Below are 22,012 nucleotides of genomic sequence, written 5' to 3'. Positions count from 1 at the left end.
TAAAATCAACAAAATTATATTCACAACAACTGTCAGTGCAGAATTTTTCCTTACAGTATGTTCTCCATTGCGTTTTCTGGTCCCCAAATGTCTCCAGTAAGGGAGCTTTTGACACTTCTCTAGGGAGGTTACAGGTCAGTAGATCTCTTGTTAGAAATGTTGTCCTAATATTATATTAGTCTTATTGTAATGTTCAGTGTGATATGACCTAGTGTCTGAATACTAAAAGACAGATTGATGATAACTCAACAATGGAATGATTTGTATACTAAAACACACATTAAAAAAATAGAGCCAACCTGGACCCCCAGCCTGCTACCATGGATGTGTTTAACTTTAAGCACGTGAATCTAATGCTTAAAGTTAGGCACCTCTCCTCAGAGTCACAGTTTCAAGAGTTAACTGCACCTTCCCCTCACCTCCCTCCCCCATGTCTTCCTTGAGGGCACCCTTAGTTGTCACCTTTCCAGGCAGAGACCCGTATCTCTCTCCCATTCCAGACCAGGGGTTACGTTTACTGTCCTGCTGCATCTGACTCTCCTCAGCAGGTGTGACCGGGATTCAGTACCTGTGATTATCCTCTGTCCAAGGGCTCAAATAGTGTACATCAGTTAGCAACCAGCCTTCACAAAGCAAGCTGCATTTATTCTTAGGGTAAAAGCATGACAGAGAAAACCTATAAAAACAAAATAACCTACATGCATGCTGTAAGCTTACCAGAGGTCACCCCAACTCCAACCTAGGGCTCTGGTAGGTATCAGACTTTCAAACCTCCCAACTGGGTTTACCCTGTTGGTAAAAATCCATGTCAATTTTCAGATCAGAAACGAGAACCCAGACTGGATAGTTCAGGCATTTCTTTATATGGCGTGAGCCTTTGATCTTGTTGTCTCTGCGGACAACTAATAATCACCAGTCAAGGTCCCTTTCCTCAGGGTTGGGGTTTTGGGTTTTTTTTGTTTTGTTTTGCATAACCAGAGTTGTGGAATTTGCATTAACCACTCGCCAGGAATTCCCCCACTTAACACTTACTGTCCCAAAAATTCATGTTTGTCTGGCACATCTCAATATAGTCTTTTGAATTCCTCACACTTCCCAGGACTCACATCTATCACTGTCCTCACACAGAACTAACCCGAGTGGAACCGGAGGTCAGGATGTAGGGCAGGCAGCTCGGTGTAGATGGCGGCTCTCATGTCTAGCTGGATGGTGTCCACAGCAGAATCAAGCCCTGGCTTGCAGTTGAGGGGGCCTAGGTTTCTACTAGTTTTCAGCCCCCATGTGTGCCACAGTTTTTTTGGAGCTTGGACTGTCTGTACAGGAGCAGGGGGCTCTGGATCTGTGTCAGGCCCACTTGACTGGGAAAAAATAGCTGTTCCTCCTGTTCTCCCACAGAGTGAGTCAAAACAGCTGCTCCTCCCAAAGGTGCAGAGATCAACCCAGTTGGTATAGTCGAGGGCAAAAGTGAGTAAATGGAGTTTTCTCAATTTTCATTTAGGGAATATGGAGTTTAGTTTCTTAATTTACCCACTTATTTTTTTTTAAGCCTAGAACACCATTCTTATATAGTTCATGTGCAGGTAATAGTTCTATTGGTTTTAATCCGTCAGTGGGTACGAGGGAGACTAGAGACGTGTCAAGAGTTCTCATTGGTAGATTTCCTAGTAAACAATATTTACTACAGAAAATAAAAAGCCCACTGTGGGCTATTGTCAGAGTCCATTCACCTTCTGTTTAAATTATCATATGATTTTTTTGTTTTAACTGATAAACTCTGATAAAACACCCAGATAGGGAAAAACAGTGGAATTGATGTTCATCTAGAAAACACCTGAAAAACATGGGAGATAGGTTACCTGTATCTAAGGCCTTGTCTACATGCAGAATAATGTGGACTTAGGGGTGAGGGGAAGAGGATTTCTGAAACTCACTATTATGTTGCACATTAAGTGGTCTGTGTAGACCCTGCTTGGTTTGCACTAAAAGTTCTCTAGTGTGCCTAATGTAGTGCTGTTTGAGAAAGCCCTGAAAATGACCAAGTTTTGGACAACTACATAAAACTCAAAAATTGCTAAAAAAAAATAAACTCAGAAAATGAAATTAATAAACCCCTAGAAATGTTGCATATGATACAAATCAAGTACAGAATCTTTTTCTGTCATGACTTATTTTGTAATCAGGATGCCTCTTTTGAGCTCTATGGGTTTAAACTTACTGATCAGTGCTATCTCATGTACATTTATATCAGTGTCTCTGATCACTATTTGAATACTATCTTGCTGCCTGAACCACGGATATGGAAACATTTTTCACAGCCAGATTTTCACACTGCCAAAACAAACAAACCAGCAGAATACTGAATAGGTTGCACAGACATTATAGCATACTGAGATACACATACTCCATAGAGAGAAAGATAGGAATAGTATACTTTTATCTATTGATAGATTATGGTCAATTTTATATGATGTTTCTCTGCTGCTTTTCATAATATATAACATGCAAAATCACATTTGAAGAGACCTCGTTCATAAAAGCATTTTACAGTTTTAGGATCTCAAAAGATAAAAATCCTAATCAGTATTCAGGTGTAAATTTTTTCTCTTGATAAATGACTGAGTCATTCACAAAACTCTTTCAGTATGAACTGATATAATAATTAAGGCCAGGACCCTGCAACTGTGTTCTTTAGCAGGGGAATTCTTATACAGTTGCACCCTGTATGAACGATTGGGTGCGTGTGAATGGATCATGTTACAGAAACCGGATAAGTCATGATATGGTACATTAACTTTGAAATGATGATTTTAAAGCAATTTGTAGTTAGAGAGCAGTTTTACTGATCTACATTTTTAATATAACTTTTTTAAAACACTACATTGTACAGATGAAGTATGCTTGTCTAACTTACATAATTTTCTATAAAATCAAACAAATTTTGTGGTGGTTAATAAAAAAATATACTTTTTTTTAAACAATAGATTTTCACTTTTGAAAATCAGTTTTCAAGCTTTAAATCATTGCAGTGGCAAAAGGCTAACTTTCTTACTGTAAACTATTTCACCTGTTAACACTCCTTCCATAAATAAAAAATAATTAAGGCCCATTCAGGATTGCCCTGGAGCTAGGGATCCTGGAAGCCCTGGAATCCCCACCTTCAATGTAGTCTCAATGGCTGGGCTGCCCTGTAGTCATGGGCCCTGGGAGAGTCTGCCGGGCAAGGCTGCCCCAGAGTGGCAAACCCTGGTGCTCTGGCTCTCCAGCAGCCATCAGGTGAGCTGGCAGGAAACTAAGCAGGTTTCTGACTGAACTAGGGTTACCATACGTCTGGATTTTCCCGGACATGTCCAGCTTTTTGGTCCTTAAATCCTCATCCGGGAGGAAATTCCAAAAAGCCGGGCATGTCCGGGAAAATAGGGAGGGGTCGTGGGGCTTGGATCCGGGCTGGAGCCGCTGGGGCTGGCGGTGCTCGGCCGCGGACTGGAGCCGGCGGTGCTTGGCCGCCGGCCGGTGCCGCTCGGCCAGAACCGGGGCCCGAGCCCTGCTGGGACTGGGGCTAGGGGTGCTCGGCCGCTGGCTGGCGCCACTCAGCCAGGGCCAGTGCCCCGGGGCCCGAGCCGAGCTGGAGTCGCCGGGACCGGGGCAGGCTGGAGCCGCTCGGCCGGAACCGGGGCTGGCAACCAGGGCCCGGGCCAGAGACGCTGGGGCCAGAGACGCTCGGCTGAGGGGGGGCCGGACTGGGCCACGCCCCCTAGCCCCAGCTTACCTGTTGCCTGCCTGTTTCAGGCTTCCCGCAAACATTTGATTCGCGGGAAGCAGGGGAGGGAGAGGAGCAGGGGCGGAGCGTTCAGGGGAGGGGGCAGAGTTGGGACGGGGACTTTGGGGAAGGGGCGGAGTTGGGGCGGGGCTGGGGACGGGGAAAGGGCAGAGTTGGGGCGGGGCCGGGACCCCCTGGTGTGTCCTCTTTTTGGTTTTTTTAAACTATGATAACGCTAGACTGAACCTTGCATATTTTTGCCTGGAAGTTCATCAAAACCTGTATGTTTTCGAGAAACATCTCAGTTTCAACAAATCGGCACTTTCCATTGAAAACTTGTTTCATCACAAACTTCTTGACCAGCTTTACTGAAAATGGATCATAGAGGCACAAGCAGAGGTGAAAGTAAGCCGGTACGCACCGGTACGGCGTACTGGCAAGAGCCGGTGTGCCTTATCAGGGCGGCCCAGCTTCCCCAGACGGCAATTTAAAGGGCTCGGGTCCTTTAAATTGCCACCAGAGCCCCGCTGCTGGAGCCCTGGGGTAACTGCCTCTACTGCCCGGGGCCCTTTAAATAGCCACCAGAGCCCCGCCGCTGCTACCCCAGGTTGTGGGGGCTTTTTAAAGGTCCAGGGTTGTAGAAGCAGGGGACTCCTGGGCCCTTTAAATAGCCCCCAGAGCCCTGGAGTAGTGGCAGGTTTCCGGGGGCTATTTAAAGGGCCCAGGGCTCCCACTGCCTCTACAGCCCCGGCCCTTTAAAAATAGACCCCGGAGCCCTGCTGCCGGAGCCCTGGGGTAGCAGCGGCAGCCGGGTGCTCTGGCAGCGGTTTAAAGGGCCTGGGGCGGTAGCAGCGGCCAAGCCCTGGGCCCTGTAAACTGCTGCCAGAGCCCCCAGCTGCCGCCACTGCTACCCCAGCAGGGGAGAGGGAGGGTACTTATCGGTACAGGGCGGGCCGGGGCTGGCTCTGACCCCCCTCATCCCCGCCCCTTCCGCCCGAGGCCCCACCCCTTCTGGGGGCCAGAGCCGGCCCTAACCCAGCCCCGTACCGGTAAGTCCCTATTTTTACTTTCACCCCTGGGCACAAGGGGCCAGGCTCACTGAAAGAAATTTTGGGCCCTCGTATATCATGGTCACTGGGGCCCTACCCTTTCTCATTTCACTTTATTTGGGATATTTTGGCGTCCTCCCCCCCACAAGCTCAGGGCCCTGGTACAATTGTCCCTCCTTTCCTTCCCCACTCATCAGCCCAGGTTCATAAAGGAACTTCGGTGCTCAGAAAATCACTGTGATTCACAAAACCTTTGAAGCTGTTCCACTTTGGAAAAATAGTTAGAGTCATTGGGTCAGAGCGAAAGAGACAGAGAGAGAGAGTGAGCAAGTATGAGAGTGACTGTAGCCTGTTGGCTAGAGCAGAGGTTCTCAACCTTTTTCTTGCTGAGGCCCCCCTCAACATGCTATAAAAACTCCAGGGCCTAGCAGGGGGGAGGGGGAAGGGGACTCGGGACTCCAGGCTGGGGGGGGGATGACCCTTGGGCATAGGCATAGTTTTACTTTTATTTTGGGGGGGCAAGAGCTGGCGGGGCTCAAGCCACCTCTGCACAGCAGGTCCAGAGAGGGAGCGCCACCTCCACCCGCGACTCACTCAGGAGGCCACCCAGCCTGTCTGGGCTGTGGGGGGCTGTAACCAAAAAATATAACTCTCAAAGGGGGGACTCGGTTCAAAAAGTTTGAAAACTGCTCTGGGTGCAGGGAGGGGGTAGCTAGGACTGTGTGCAGGCAGCGGGTAGCTAAGGGCTGTGTATGGGGGGGCTACCAGTGTGACTCCCAGCTTCACCAGAGCGGGGGCAGCACTGGGGCTCCCAGCTTCAGCACCCCCACTGCACCTGGCTTCAGGGGGAGGTTTGCTGGCTTCAGCCCCCCCACACCGCTCCCAGCTTTGGGCGGGAAGAAGGGTGAACACTATCTTCAGCCCCCTGCCTCTCCCAGCTTCGGGGGGAGGGGGTGCCACCTTCAGTCCCCCACCACTCTCTGCTTCAGGGGGAGGAAGGGAGGACACCTCCTTCAGCCCCGCGCCACTTCTGGCTTCGGGGGGGGGGGTGCCACCTTCCCCTTTGCACCACTCTCACCTTCAGAGGGGGTGATGAGGGGGAACACCACCTTCAGCCCCATGCCGCTCCCGGCTTCGGGAGGGGATGGGGGATGCTGCCTTCAGCCCCACGCTGCTCCTGGCGGGAGGGGACACGCCGTCTTCAGCCCCGCGTTGCTCCCGGCTTCAGTGCCAGGGCTCGTGGCACCAGCTTTCAGCTTCCAGGTGCCGCAGCCCCCCTGAAAGGGCTCATGGACCCCCAGTTGAGAACTGCTGGGCTAGAGCACTCACCCAGCATCCAGTCCACCTGCTCCAGGTAATTATCCAGTCCACCTGCTCCAGGATAATTATTTATCCAAAGTGGAACAGCTTCAACAGGAGAGATGGAGAGAGACCCAACTTAGACTATCCTATAGCCCAATGGTTAGAGCACTCGCCTGAGAGATAGCAGATCCCTGTTCAAATCCTTTCTCCTTATCAGTAAGAAGGGGACTTTATCTGGGGATCTCCTGCATCCCAGGGGAGTACACTAGCCACTTGGCTAAAAGTTATAAGAGAGATCTCCCCTAGCAACATCTGTTTTGTGTGGAGTTAGATGTGCTTGGAGCACACCTACCAGATTCGGCCTTACAGGTGAGTTAGGTGGAGGAATGCCTATCTTTCTCCAGATCATGACTCACACTGGGACTTAGGTCGGAGATAGGCATCCGGACATCTAGAGGGAGGCAGCAGTGTTCATGCCCAGAGGCCGAAACATAGGCACTTAGGGAACTTCTACTGTGAAAATGTAAGTGCTGAGTGATTTAGGAGCTTACAGGGTTTGACAGCAGGGGTTTTGTGAATATCAGTGGCAACTAAATCTGGAATTTAGGCACCAAAAGTAGGTCCCTTTGTAAACCTAGCACAAGGTACCAGACAAAATGGAACTAGGGGATGATCGAAGAATTTTATGGGTATCACAGCTCATATGATAGGCCATGTCATCCAGGAATCTCCAAGCTGCTTTGTTCTGGAGCTGAAATTTTCAGTAGATAAATTAAAGAAAAATTGCATGGAAACCAAAAATATATATTAATTATTACAGTTAATTGTAAAGAAAAAAGTGCCAAAAGTGAAATCGCTGCAACCTGCTTGGAAACTTTTTAAAGACACCATAATAGAGGCTCAACTCTAAATGTGTACCCCAAATTAAAAAAACATAGTAAGAGAACCAGAGAAGTGCCACCGTGGCTAAACGAAGTAAAAGAAGCAGTGAATGGCAAAAAGGCGTCCTCTAAAAAGTGGAAGATAAATCTCAGTGAGGAAAATAGAAAGGAGCATAAACTCTGGCAAATGAAGTGTAAAAATATAATTAGGAAGGCCAAAAAAGAATTTGAAGAACAGCTAGCCAAAGACTCAAAAAGTAATAGCAAAAAAAAGTACATCAGAATCAGGAAGTGGGGCCACTGGACGATAGAGTTGCTAAAGGAGCACTCAAGGATGATAAGGCCATTGCGGAGAAACTAAATGAATTCTTTGCATCAGTCTTCAAGGCTGAGGATGTGAGGGAGATTCCCAAACCTGAGCCATTCTTTTTAGGTGACAAATCTGAGGAACTGTCCCAGATTGAGGTGTCATTAGAGGAGGTTTTGGAACAAATTGATAAAATAACCAGTAATAAATCACCTGGACCAGATGGTATTCACCCAAGCGTTCTGAAGGAACTCAAATGTGAAATTGCAGAAATACTATCTGTAGCTTGTAACCTATGATTTAATTCATCTTCTGCACCAAATTACTGGAGGATAGCTAATGTGAGGCCAATTTTTAAAAAGGGCTCCAGAGGTAATCCCAGCAATTACAGGCTGGTAAACCTGACTTCAGTACCGGGCAAACTGGTTGAAACTATAGTAAAGAACAAAATTGTCAGACAAATAGATGAACACAATTTGTTGGGGGAAGAGTCAACATGTTTTTTGTAAAGAGAAATCATGCCTCACCAATCTACTAAAATTCTTTGAGGGAGTCAACAAGCATGTGGACAAAGGGGATCCAGTGGATACAGTGTACTTAGATTTTTCAGAAAGCCTTTGACAAGGTCCCTCAACCAAGGGTCTTAAGCAAAGTAAGCTGTCATGGGATGAGAGGGAAAGTCCTCTCATGGATAGGTAACTGGTTAAAGGATAGGAATAAATGATCCGTTTTCAGAATGGAGAGAAGTAAGTAGTGGTGTCCCCCAGAGGTCTGTACTGGGCCCAATCCTATTCAACATATCCATAAATGATCTGGAAAACAGTGAGGTGGCAAAATTTGCAGATGATACAAAACTACTCAAGATAGTTAAGTCCCAGGTTGACTGCGAAGAGCTACAAAAGGATCTCTCAAAACTAGGTGACTGGGCAACAAAATGGCAGATGAAATTCAATATTGATAAATGCAAAGTAATGCACATTGGAAAACATAATCCCAACTATATATATAAAATGATGGGGTCTAAATTAGCTGTTACCACTCAAGAAAGAGATTGTGGAGTCGTGGATAATTCTCTGAAAACATCCACTCAACGTGCAGCGTCAGTCAAAAAAGCAAACAGAATGTTGGGAATCATTAAGAAAGGGATAGATAATAAGACAGAAAATATCATATTGACAATATATAAATCCATGATATGCTCACATCTTGAATACTGCGTGCAGATGAGGTCACCCCCATTTCAAAAAAGATGTATTGGAATTAGAAACGGTTCGGAAAAGGGCAACAAAAATTATTAGGGATATGGAACGGCTTCCATATGAGAAGAGATTAATAAGACTGGGACTTTTCAGCTTGGAAAAGAGATGACTAATGGGGGGATTGATAGAAGTCAATAAAATCATGTCTGGTGTGGAGAAAGTAAATAAGGAAGTGTTATTTACTCCTTCTCATAACATAAGAACTAGGGATCACCAAATGAAATGAATAGGCAGCAGGTTTAAAACAAACAAAAGGAAGTATTTCTTTACAGAACACACAGTCAACCTGTGGAACTCTTTGCCAGAGGATGTTGTGAAGGCCAAGACTATAATAGAGTTCAAAAAAGAACTAGATAAATTCATGGCTGATAGGTCCATGAATGGCTGCTAGCGAGGATGGGCAGGGATGGTGTCCCTACCCTCTGTTTGCCAGAAGCTGGGAATGGGCGACAGGGAATGGATCACTTGATAATTACCTGTTTTGTTCATTCCCTCTGGGGCATCTGGCATTGGCCACTGTTGGAAGACAGGATACTGGGCTAGATGGACCTTTGGTCTGACGCAGTATGGACATTCTTATGTTCTTAAAGACTAAATTATTAAAAGCAAAAATAAAATGTCTTGCATTAAAAAAAGAAAGTTACTAGTTAAATATGCTATCATTTTTAACAGTCCTATAATGTAGATTAGGGAACAGGAAAAGAAAGTCCCATATGAATGTATGGCAGAGAGAGACTTCAAACGTTCTAAGACTCTTTTTGGGATGAAGTAATTAGAAAGCTTAACATTCTGTTTGGGGCTAATAATAAAACATCCAGATATATTCAACTTAGGGACTTCAACATGCTACATATAGTGGTGTATAAATGCAACATTTAAAAAAAAAATCATCCTAGGCCAAATACAAAAAAAAAAAATTATTTTAGTCAGTGGAAGTTTTGGGTGTAAAAGGAATGCAGAATTGGGCCATTAGGGCCAAATTTCAGCCTGGCTTTAACTGAGCCTTTGCTTGTCCATGTAAATAAATCCATCCACAAAACCTGTTGGCACATTTGTTTAAGATACAATCATTGTCATTGAGACAGTGAAATAACTAATTGTGCCTGCAAATTGTGTAGTTAAATATCTAAATAATTCAAATGGCAAATGCAAATAATTGCAAGCACATAAGTTGAGGCATTTTAAAATCTGACTCTTATTGACTTATATCAAATTCTATATTCTTTGCTCAGTTCTTACTCAGGCAGAACTCCCATTGAAATAAATAGGAGTTTAGTGCAAATTAATGGATGTTTTGCATACCGAGAAAGAAGAGTAAGATTTGGTCCTAACAGCTCGATTTTCCAAAAATAGAAATCAATGATGGATCTTATTGTAGAGGACTGGTATGTGGGCTTGAGTGATCTCACCAGTCTTGAAAAATATTTCAGGTACGTGAACACAAAAATGTAATAGCACACGGTATGAATTTCTAGAGCTATATAAATGATTGCTTTAATAATTCTATTTTCTGAAACAATTTTAGAATCAAAGCTACAATATTTGATGCGTATAAAAACTGGTTAAGGTTCATATATTTATATTGCTTATTTGTCTCTCCTCCCCAATCCTATTCACATCTATTAAAATAATAAAATTGAAAACAAGTGATAAATTCTACTTTAAAATAAAATCTAATTTACTTTACCAGGAAAGTGAAAGTCTTTTACTGTGTCATCTATTCCAATGGGAGCAGCATTCACTATATTAAAATCTACATTATCAGACTGGACATTCTGCTAGGAAGTGTGAGTGAAATTACAGGTAACAAAAATACCAGAATCAACCACATTAATCGAGATTGTGTTTTATGGCCCAGTCCTGCAAATTGTTACTGCCACATGTAGCCTCATTTATTTCAAAGAGACTCTTCATGGGAGTAAATAGACAACAAGAGTAACTGTTTGCAGGATTGTAGTCCTAAAAAGATTTATGAATGTGCTTAATTTTATGCACAAATAATTCCACTGAAACATAAAGACAAAACAATGCCTCTATCACTCTTTTTGTGCCTGTGTATAAGGGACAGTCATGTTCTAGTCCTAAATTGTTATAAATAATCACTTCTGGTTTGCTTTAAGGGATAAGTTAAGATCACTTCTTTTTTTTTAAAGACTAGAAAAGCCCTGTTTTGGGGGCACAATCCTGCAGCCCTTGACCAGCTCTATTACTGACAGTGTTAAAACTCAAACTTTCCATTCCATGCAAAATGCTAACATTTCAAAATTTCATTTTGTCACAGATCTGAACAAAACGTCAAACTTTTGAGATTCCCCTCAAAATGAAATTCTGAGCAATTTTGTTTCAAAAATATCTAAACAATCTTATCAAAGTGCTTCATTTTGATAAGGTTGAAGTACTTCATTTAATTAAGGTTGAAGAGCTTTGTTTCAATTTTTATAATATATCATATATGTGATGTTTACAGGGTTCATGCTTGTGCCTTTGCTTTCCTAGAAACCTGCTATTCTCCCGTTCTTAGACCAGGTGCTAAGATACAGCACGTAGTGTACCAACCAGGCTTACCCCAACAGGACTGACTGGGTTTAGATACCTGCAGTTCTTCCCTTTGGGAGCTTGTGACCAGTGGTGAATCACAAGACAACCTTCTTAAAACAAAGTATTGTTTAATTATAACAGCACGAACAAAGCATGACATAAAAGCTTTTGAACACAACAAAAGGCCTACACACAAGTCTATCTTATCTGGAGTTTAACCATCCTCTCAACAGGCCTAACTTGCCCCAGAACTTCAACCTCTAGAGTCTGGGTTCCCATTCTCTGACCCTGTTTATCCAGTCTTATTGTTCTATGTTTTCTGAGGCCTGGTCTACACTACGGGTTTAGGTCGACTTTAGCAGCGTTAAACCGAATTAAGCCTGGACACGTCCACACAACGAAGCCCTTTCTTTCGACTTAAAGGGTCCTTTAAACCGGTTTCTTTACACCACCTCCGACGAGGGGATTAGCGATAAAACCGGCCTTTGCGGGTCGGAATTGGGGTAGTGTGGATGGAATTCGACGTTATTGGCCTCCGGGAGCTATCCCACAGTGCTTCATTGTGACCGCTCTGGACAGCACTCTCAACTCAGATGCACTGACCAGGTAGACAGGAAAAGACCCGCGAATATTTGAATTTCATTTCCTGTTTGCTCAGCGTGGAGAGCACAGGTGATCACGCAGAGCTCATCAGCACAGGTAACCGTGATGGAGTCCCAGGATCGCAAAAGAGCTCCAGCATGGACCGAACGGGAGGTACGAGATCTGCTCGCCATATGGGGAGATGAAGCAGTGATAGCTGAACTCCGTAGCAGTAAAAGAAATGGAAAAGTATTAGAAAAGATCTCCAAGGCCATGAAGGACCGAGGCCATAACAGGGACACACAGCAGTGCTGCGTGAAAATTAAGGAGCTACGGCAAGCTTACCACAAAGCCAGAGAAGCAAACGGAAGGTCCGGGGCAGAGCCGCAAACTTGCCGCTAATGCGCGGAGCTGCATGCGATCCTAGGGGGTGCAGCCACCACTACCCCAACCGTGTGCTATGACTCTCTCACTGGAGAAACACACAGGGAAGACGGTTCGGGGAACGAGGAAGATGAGGATGGAGGTACTGTAGGTAGCTCACAGCAGCAAGGAAGCGGAGAAACCGGTTTCCCCAACAGCCAGGATATGTTTGTGACCCTGGACCTGGAACCAGTAACCCCCGAACTCACCCAAGACCCTCAGGGCACACAGGAGACCTCTGGTGAGTGTAACTTTGTAAATATTTGTAAACATTACAAAAAAAAAGCAAGCGTGTTTAATGATTAATTTGCCCTGGCAATCGCGGCCAGTACATCTACTGGAAAAGTCTGTTAACGTGTATGGGGATGGAGCGGAAATCCTCCAGGGACATCTCCAGAAAGCTCTCCTGGTTGAAATGGGGTGATTTTATTAAGGGACATTCAGAGGCGCCCGTTCCTGCTCTTCTGACCAGAAATGTTCCCCGCTGTTAACCACGCGGTGGAGGGGAGGGGTGAAGTGATCATCCCAGAGAATCGTGTGTGTGTGTGTGGGGGGGGTGGTTTACTTGTGTTTGTGCCACATGTTAACCGGGAAACCGCAGCCCCTCCTTTTACATTGAAAACCCATTTTAAATGGACAACCCAATTCATCCTTGATATGGGAAATGCGCTGCTGTTTGCAACCTTTCCCGCATGTTAAGAAGGTTAAAAAAGCCAAAACACTGTGGCCTACCATGGCTGCCTGCAAGCCGAAATATGCGACCTTGTAATGAAAGAGTGTACCCATTGTTCTCTAAAATGTGTCTTTTTTAACCACCTCTCCCTTCTCCTCCACCAGCTGCAAATGTTTCTCCTTCGCAGAGGCTCGTGAACATTAGAAAGAGAAAACGTAGGACGAGGGACGATATGTTCACGGAGCTGCAGATGTCCTCCCACGCTGATAGAGCACAGCAGAATGCGTGGAGGCAGTCAATGTCGGAGATGAGAAAAGCCCAATATGAACGAGAGGAGAGGTGGCGGGCTGAATCGCGGGATGAACAGAGCAAGTGGCGGGCTGAAGACGATAGGTGGCGTCAGCTTGCAGACAGACGGCAAGAGGCAATGCTCCGTCTGCTGGAGCATCAAACTGATATGCTCGAGTGTATGGTTGAGTTGCAGGAAAGGCAGCAGGAGCAGAGACCGCCGCTACAGCCCCTATGTAACCAACAGCCCTCCTCCCCAAGTTCCATAGCCTCCTCACCAAGACGCCCAAGAACACGGTGGGGGGGCCTCCGTCCACCCAGTCACTCCACCCCAGATGATCGCCCAAGCATCAGAAGGCTGGCCTTCAATAAGAGTTAAAGTTTTAAAATGCAGTGTGTCCTTTTCCATCCCTCCTCCCCCACCCATCCCAGGCTACCTTGGCAATTATCCCCCTACTTCTGTGAGGAACTAATAAAGAATGCATGAATGTGAAAAAACAATGACTTTATTGCCTCTGCAAGCGGTGCTCCAATTGGGGAGGGGAGGGTGGGGTGGGGTGGTTGGTTTACAGGGAAGTAGAGTGAACCGGGTCGGGGGGAGGGGGTGGTTTGGAGGGTTCATCAAGGAGAAACAAACAGAAGTTTCACACAGTAGCCTGGCCAGTCACAAAACTCGTTTTCAAAGCTTCTCTGATGCGCACCGCGCCCTGCTGTGCTCCTCTAACCGCCCTGGTGTCTGGCTGCGCGTAATCAGCGGCCAGGCGAGTTGCCTCAACCTCCCACCCCGCCATAAAGGTCTCCCCCTTACTCTCACAGATATTGTGGAGCGCACAGCAAGCAGCAATAACCATGGGGATATTCTTTTCGCTGAGGTCTGAGCGAGTCAGTAAGCTGCGCCAGCGCGCTTTTAAACGTCCAAATGCACATTCCACCACCATTCGGCACTTGCTCAGCCTGTAGTTGAACAGGTCCTGACTCCTGTCCAGGCTGCCTGTGTACGGCTTCATGAGCCATGGCATTAAGGGGTAGGCTGGGTCCCCAAGGATCACGATAGGCATTTCAACATCCCCAACGGTCACTTTCTGGTCCGGGAAGAAAGTCCCTTCCTCCAGCTTTCGAAACAGAGCAGAGTTCCTGAAGACGTGAGCATCATGTACCTTTCCCGGCCATCCCACGTTGATGTTGGTGAAACGTCCCTTGTGATCCACCAGGGCTTGCAGCAGCATTGAAAAGTACCCCTTGCGGTTTACGTAGTCGGTGGCTTGGTGCTCCGGTGACAAGATAGGGATATGGGTTCCGTCTATGGCCCCGCCACAGTTTGGGAATCCCATTTCAGCAAAACCATCCACTATTGACTGCACGTTGCCCAGAGTCACTACCCTTGCTATCACCAGGTCTTTCATTGCCCTGGCAAATTGGATCACAGCAGCCCCCACCGTAGATTTGCCCACTCCAAATTGATTCCCGACTGACCGGTAGCTGTCTGGCGTTGCAAGCTTCCACAGGGCTATCGCCACTCGCTTCTCAACTGTGAGGGCTGCTCTCATCTTGGTATCCTGGCGTTTCAGGGCAGGGGAAAGCAAGTCACAAAGTTCCATGAAAGTGCCCTTACGCATGCGAAAGTTTCGCAGCCACTGGGAATCGTCCCATACCTGCAGCACGATGCGGTCCCACCAGTCTGTGCTTGTTTCCCGGGCCCAGAATCGGCGTTCCACGGCATGAACCTGCCCCAGTGACACCATGATTTCCACATTGCTGGGGCCTGTGCCTTGTGAGAGGTCTATGTCCATGTCAATTTCCTCATCACTCTCGTCGCCGCGCTGCAATCGCCTCCTCGGCTGGTCCGGGTTTCGCCTTGGCATGTCCTGGCTCTGCATATACTCCAGGACAATGCGCGTGGTGTTCATAGTGCTCATAATTGCCGCGGTGATCTGAGCGGGCTCCATGATCCCAGTGCTAGCTATGGTGCCTGGTCAGAAAAAAGGCGCGAAAGTAGTATCTGATGAACTAGGAGAAGGAGGGAGGACGGGAAGGAGGGAGGGCCGAGTGACGACATGGCGTACAGGAACAGGGAGAAACACAAACAACTGTCACACAGAATGGTCCCCCCAAAGATTAAACTGAAAACCCTGGGCTTAGCAGGCCACTGATTTCACAGAGGAAGGGGAAGCAAATGAATACAGAACAAATCTATTTTTTACATCTTAAGCTGGCAGCCGACGGTGCAGCATGAGTGATAGCCTCTCCAGTATGACGATGACGGATACCAGTCATAATATACCATCGTCTGCCAAAAGGCAAGGGGCTGCTGCTGTGTAGCAATGCAGCCCCACGTCTGCCAGCCCCACGTCTGCCAGCACCCAGCATCGCCCTCGGCCTCTTCTGGGTGCTTAGCAGACAATACTGGGCAATTGGCAGAAAATAGTATATTACGATTGGTAGCCATCATCATCGAAACACGTCTGCCCAGGTGGCCATGATTGACAGCCACTCCAGTACGACGACGATGGGTACCAATCATAATATACCATCGCCTACCAAAGGGCAAGGGGCTGGTGCAATGCAGCCCTACGGCTGCCAGCCCCATGGCTATCACTCATGCTACACCGTCTACCGCCAAAAGGCAGTTAGCAGCTGCTGCTGTGTAGCAATGCAGTCCCACGTCTGCCGGCACCCAGAGGACATATGGTGACGGTGAGCTCAGCTGAGCTGAGCGGGCTCCATGCTTGCCGTGGTATGTTGTCTGCACAGGTAACCCAGGTAAAAAGGCGCGAATCTATTGTCTGCCGTTGCTGTGACGAGGGGGGAGGGGCCTGACGACATGTACCCAGAACCGCCCGTGACACTGTTTTGCATCATCCGGGCATTGGGATCTCAACCCAGAATTCAAAGAAAAGGCGCGAAAGTAGTATCTGACGGACTAGGGGAAGGAGGGAGGGCGGGCCGAGTGACGACATGGCGTACAGGTACAGGGAATTAAAATCAAGAACGGTGGCTGTGCATCAGGGAGAAACACAAACAACTGTCACACAGAATGGTCCCCCCAAAGATTAAACTGAAAACCCTGGGTTTAGCAGGCCGTTGATTTGACGGAGGGAGGGGGAAGCAAATGAATACAGAGCAAATCTATTTTTTACATCTTAAGACGACGGTGCAGCGTGACTGATAGCCCTCGGCATCTTTCTGGGTGCTTGGCAGCAAATACTGGGCGGTGTATGACGATGGTCTTCAGGCCTATTGCACGATCGGCTGCTCGGGGAAGACTCTGCTAATGTGCGATGACCCGACTTGTAATAGGACGGTTAACAGTCGTAATACACCATCTACTGCCAAAAGGCAAGCCCCACGGCTGCCAGCACCCAGATCGCCGATGAAGGCTACCAGTCTACTGCACCGTCTACCGCCAAAAGGCAGTTAGCAGCTGCTGCTGTGTAGCAATGCAGTCCCACGTCTGCCGGCACCCAGAGGACATATGGTGACGGTGAGCTCAGCTGAGCTGAGCGGGCTCCATGTTGTCTGCACAGGTAACCCAGGTAAAAAGGCGCGAATCTATTGTCTGCCGTTGCTGTGACGGGGGAGGGAGGGGCCTGACGACATGTACCCAGAACCGCCCGCGACACTGTTTTGCATCATCCGGGCATTGGGATCTCAACCCAGAATCCCAAGGGGCGGCGGAGACTGCGGGAACTGTGGGATAGCTGTGGGATAGCTACCCATAGTGCAATGCTCCGGAAGTCGACGCTAGCCTCGTACTGTGGACGCGGTCCGCCGACTAGAGCACCTAGAGCATTTTATGTGTGGACACACACAATCGGCTGTATACAACCGATTTCAATAAAACCGGCTTCTATAAATTCAAACTAATTTCGTAGTGTAGACATACCCTAAGCCTAGTTAAACCAGTTTGGGGAGCTCAGCATGATCTTGGATGTGTCACTTCAAAAGAGAAGGCTCTTGAGTTATGAGTTAAGTGTTTGCTAGAAAATGCATAGCAGGAGCCACCCTCCTTTCTGGGTGCATTTCCTGAAAACCCTCTGACAAGTTAACTCAGTATATGCATACAGTAAACATCCTTTCAACAATCAGACAAATAGATATAATATATAATATTAACAAATTATTATAGGCAGCTCAAAACTCATCATAAGACATACTACAATAGTTGAACCAATAAAGTGGAAGCAAAGTGCCTTGACTTTATCAAAACAAAGTGCTTTGTTGAAGTTTTGAATGATAAATTATCAAAATTGATACAAAAATGATGATGGACTAGATTCAGCTCTGGGTTCTGCCAGTGTAACTCAGGAGCCAAGGATTCCCTAATAGATTCCATTCACAATTTCTCCTGGCTTCTAGTCAGCAGAAAGTCATCTTATATCTGATACCATTGATGCACTAGTCTATTCCAAACCACTTTTCAAAAATTAACATTATAGTAATGAATGCTAATTATGAGCTAGCTTGTGGAGTTACCATGAGTTCTGAGTAAGGTGCAGCATATAGCTGTGCTGACTCAGGTGCACAGCACAATTTGGTCCCTGGATCCCCCGTGCTCCAAAAGTCTCCCTTTACATCCAGTAAGTGGTGCCAGCCCTTTACATGGCACAAGTTATTTCTTTCTTTGTACTGGCTAAGCTGTATTGGTGGTATATTGGGGAGGCAGCGAAGGTTCTTCCAAGTTCTCATTCACACGTGCAGAAAGGGCATAGCAGCCCCGTGTCTCCTTCATGTTGTGAATTGCAATGTGGATAGCCTACACAAATGGAGTAAGGGGGTGGTGCTTTAAATCCACTTACTTCCCTGTGCAGGTGCATAGTATGAACCACTGATTGACCCTCTGAATGTGTACAGATGATATAGACTAATCCAAGAGTGGGCAACTATGGCCCGGGGGCTGTATCCTGCCCTCCTGACATTTTAATCCGGCCCTTGAGCTTCCGCCAGGCAGTGAGATCCAGGGCTTGCCCCACTCTGGCACTCCAGCTGGGGAGTGGGGTCGGGGGCTTGTCCCACTCTGCATGGCTCCCAGAAGCAGCGGCATGTCCCCCCTCCAGCTCTTACACGTAGGGGAAGCCAGGGGGCTCTGCACGCTGCCCCCGCAGCTCCCATAGGCCGGGAACTGTGGCCAATGGGAGCTGCAGGGGTGGCGCCTGCAGACAAGACAGCGTGTAGAGTCACCTGGCCGCGCCTCTGTGTAGGAGCCAGAGGGGGGACATGCAGCTGCTTCTGGGAACTGCTTGAGGTAAGTGCCGCCCGAAGCCTGCACCCCTGACCCCTTCCTACACCCCAACCCCTTTCCCCAGCTCTGATCCCCCTCCCACCCTCCAAACCCCTCCATCCCAGCCCGGAGCAACCTCCTGCATCCCCAACCCTCATCCCCAGCCCAGAGCCTGCACCTCCAGCTGGAGCCCTCCCCCTCACCCCGCACCCCAACCCCCTGCCCCAGCACAGAGCCCCCTCCCACACCCTGAAATCCTCATTTCTGGCCCCACCCCAGAGTCCACACCCCCAGCCAGAGCCCACACCCCTCCCGCACCCCAACACCCAATTTCATGAGCATTCATGGCGCACCATACAATTTCCATACCCAGATGTGGCCCTCGGGCCAAAAAGTTTGCCCACCCCTGGACTAATCAAACAACCAAGAGAGAAATTGAAATATATCATTCCAACTCAGACTTTTGCACTGTGTTTAGAACGTTAGTTTAATGCAATTAGTTACATTTAATAATTTGCCTTTAATCGAATTTCTTCTGCTTTTGTTTTGTGTTCCCTTCATTTGCAATATTCTCCTTAGATGCTTGAAATTAAAACTTCTTTTCCTATTGCGTCACTGTATATGTAAAACTTACTTTTTTTTCTTTTGCTTCAGTACATAGCTTATATTATTCACTTTCTTCTTGTCATCCGCTTTAGTCTAGTTTTGGGTTTATGGTTAGATAGTTAACTTGTGTGATTTACAAAGTCAAAGGAGATCCAAATAATGTTCCTCATCATAACAATTTAGGGTAGTCCAAATTACCACCCCCCCCCCCAACAATTTTTTTTTTAAACCAAGAAAAAACAACACTGCTTTAGGATGGCAAGTGCCCTGCTCTCTGTGTCCACCACATTCTGTCTACATTCAAAATATCTTTTAATTGTACCTATTTTAAACTAATGAAGAAGCTTTTTATAAAGTGTTTGGGTAAGATCCCAATTTTTGACATCACAAATACTAAAGATTTTCTAGCTTTTTATTTCTTAATGGAATCTTCAGAGTCAGAAGTAAAAAGTTGAGGTATCAGTGGTATAGTCATGTGATTTGTTATTCAGTCCAGTGTGCTTCTTAAGAATACAATAGAGATGTTTTTTTAATAAGACTTTTAGCAAGTAGACTCAATCTTAGGCATTTGTATAAAAAAAATCAGAGAATAACATTTTTTACTGGAATATCCATAGACACTCTTGAGATTTTAATAAGTCTTTACATTTCCATTCTCAATTATCATTTGTGAAAAACAGTGCCTAGAATTATTTAAAGCAACTGTTTTGTTAATAAATATAATTGGACCATTAACTTGTTCTTTAGCTTTTTATGAGATTTTTTTCTATTGGTGAATAATGTTTATAGTTGAAATATTTGTTAGAATAGACAATGTGACAAGGTAGGTGGTCTTCTAATTAATATTACAGTTCAGATCTGTAAACTATACAAGGATTGTTTAACAGTTCAGAATTCATGCCCTATTATGTTCAGACATTTGTTTAGGAATAAAGTTCAACATTTGCCTTGAAACACAATCGCTGTCATTTCATGGTCTATGGAAATGATTTTTTTTTCAAGAACTTCTTTAAATGTATAATTAGTTGAAGTAATTTCTGTGACCTGTTGCTAAATATTTAGACTGTACCTTACTTCTGTTTGCGCAGAATTTTATAACTAGTACTGTAATTCTCAAACAGTTGCCAAAAAAGAAGGTTTCTTAGCAATATGAGGGACACTATAAACAGTAATAAGAGGTGAGATGTGTTTAAATAATAACTTCCATCATAAAAACATCCGAGTTGTCAAAAATGCAACAACTGAGTTGAGTATAAAACTAAATGCTGTCTAAAACCAGGATTGAATTTTTCTTATAATAAACCTGTGAGTTTTTTCCTTCAAGTCTCAACCAAATTTCCTTTAGTTGCAGAATCATGTAAATAGTTATATGGTACATAGGGTTATCAAGTTGTTTAAAGTAGAATATTTCAGTGTAGTTTTTCAGATTAAGCTAAAAGTCCTAATTTTGATTTATTGTTTTTGATCAAAGAGACACATTTCAGGAATATATTTTTTTTTTCAGAATATGCAACTACTAATTAATTTAATCCAACTGTTACATAAACTTTTATGTAACGTTTTTGCAACATTGACTGACTATAGATATAACACTCTAAAGTTTCAACTTTGGAGAGGTACCAGCTAAACTATGGGTCGTGCTCTATCATAATCCATCTTTTGATGGATGGCCAGAACTCTTATTTTTAACCCTACTAATAACAGTCTGGCATATCTTCCCATAGTACGTAGTCTGTCCTGAAACAATGTCCAAGAGTGAGCTGGCATGCAGATTGAAATAATAGAATTATCTCTTACATTTAGAGATTGCAAACACTTGAGTTCACTATTGAGAACTTTGATGGGAGAATATGAAGAAGCTTCTTTCATTGTGGTCGCCTGTATTGCAGCTGGCCAAATGATAATAGGTGACTCCAGTTTTCAGCATATTAATGGTTCACTTCCTGAGTATAGCTATTCACAACATAAATTTGTCTCAGTATTTGTTTGCTTTTAGCTGTGGAGCAGTTGGCAATTGCTAACAGAAATAATGATAGTATCAAGGGAATTCAGCTAGGGATGGTAATAAAGCAACATGAATATAAATGAATGATAGTTTACTCTTGTATACTGATTCTAATTAGTCATTTCTGACAGTCGTAAAGAAAATACAAGCTGGATAAGATTGAATGTTGTTGAAAAAGTGTTCATAATTTAAACTAATAAAAGGAAATTCTAATTACTAACTCAGGTTCTCTTAGGGCTTATCTACACAGCACTGGCAATACACACTAGAGGGGTGTGATTTGTAAAGTGCTCTAATGTGCTGCACTCTAACTGCCCTGTGTGTAGACCCTACTGGCGTGCTCTAAAGGCACTTAGTTTACATTAACATAGTCCTAGCTGGACTATATTAGGACTGCATTAACACAAACTAGGTATCTTTTAGAGCATACCAGCAGGGTCTACCCAGGTTAGAGTGCAGCATGTTAGTTAGCATGGCACACCATGTAGACAAACCCTTAATTTCCAAGAGAATAAGATCTTATAAGCAAACCTCTTAATCAAACTCCAGTTTTTACTCCTGTAAGTCTTCTTCCTCAGAAGTTTGAGATTCATGTTAGTTAATAATTGATTATCTGAGTTTGAGTACCAAAAAACGCAGGTGTTACTTTTGTAACATATATTAAGCTCTGCAGGGTACAGAATTGCCATATGACAATCCAACATCCCGGATGCCTCATTATCAGGGTTCAGTCCAGGACACAGCATAAAGAGAACCCTGGAGATTGCACTATAAAAGTCCTTCTTCGAGTAGTGTCCCATATGGGTGCTCCACTGTAGGTGTGTCTGCGTTGCTGCATCTCTGATTGGAGATTTTAAATAGCTGTGTCCGCTAAGCCAACACATATGCTCTCCCCATCTCGTGCTTTGCCTCGAGGCTATCTAGCACTGCTTGGGTGAACCATCCTTGGCCTGAGACGGAGCGATCAGCAGTCCAATTCAAATTTCAGTTTATGTTGTTGACAGTAGAGTTTCCTTTCTTTATAGTCTCTAAGTAGAGTTTTCGTTTGTTCTCCTTTCCCCATTTTATTTTTCTCAAAGAAAAAAAAACAAAAAACTTTCTTATACCTTCGTTTTTCTCCCTGT

At 45.4% G+C, this 22,012-nt stretch overlaps 1 protein-coding gene across 4 annotated transcripts in view; it reads left to right on the top strand.

Annotated features, from left to right (window-relative positions):
* The window catches only part of VEGFC (vascular endothelial growth factor C), a 143,072-nt gene that overhangs the window by 65,458 nt on the left and 55,602 nt on the right, over window positions 1-22,012 (top strand). Inside the window, exon 1 of one of the 4 annotated variants that reach the window (XM_065596688.1) lies at window positions 9,519-10,358. The exons of the other annotated variants lie outside the window; for them this stretch is intronic. The gene's annotated coding sequence lies outside the window, so the exon portion shown is untranslated. Of the gene's footprint in view, window positions 1-9,518; window positions 10,359-22,012 lie in introns of those variants that run through there. 4 annotated transcript variants of the gene reach the window in all.

This window comes from Chrysemys picta, chromosome 5, assembly GCF_011386835.1.
Source record: "Chrysemys picta bellii isolate R12L10 chromosome 5, ASM1138683v2, whole genome shotgun sequence".
NCBI classification, from domain to species: domain Eukaryota; kingdom Metazoa; phylum Chordata; order Testudines; family Emydidae; genus Chrysemys; species Chrysemys picta.
This window is presented reverse-complemented; position numbering and strand designations above follow the sequence as displayed.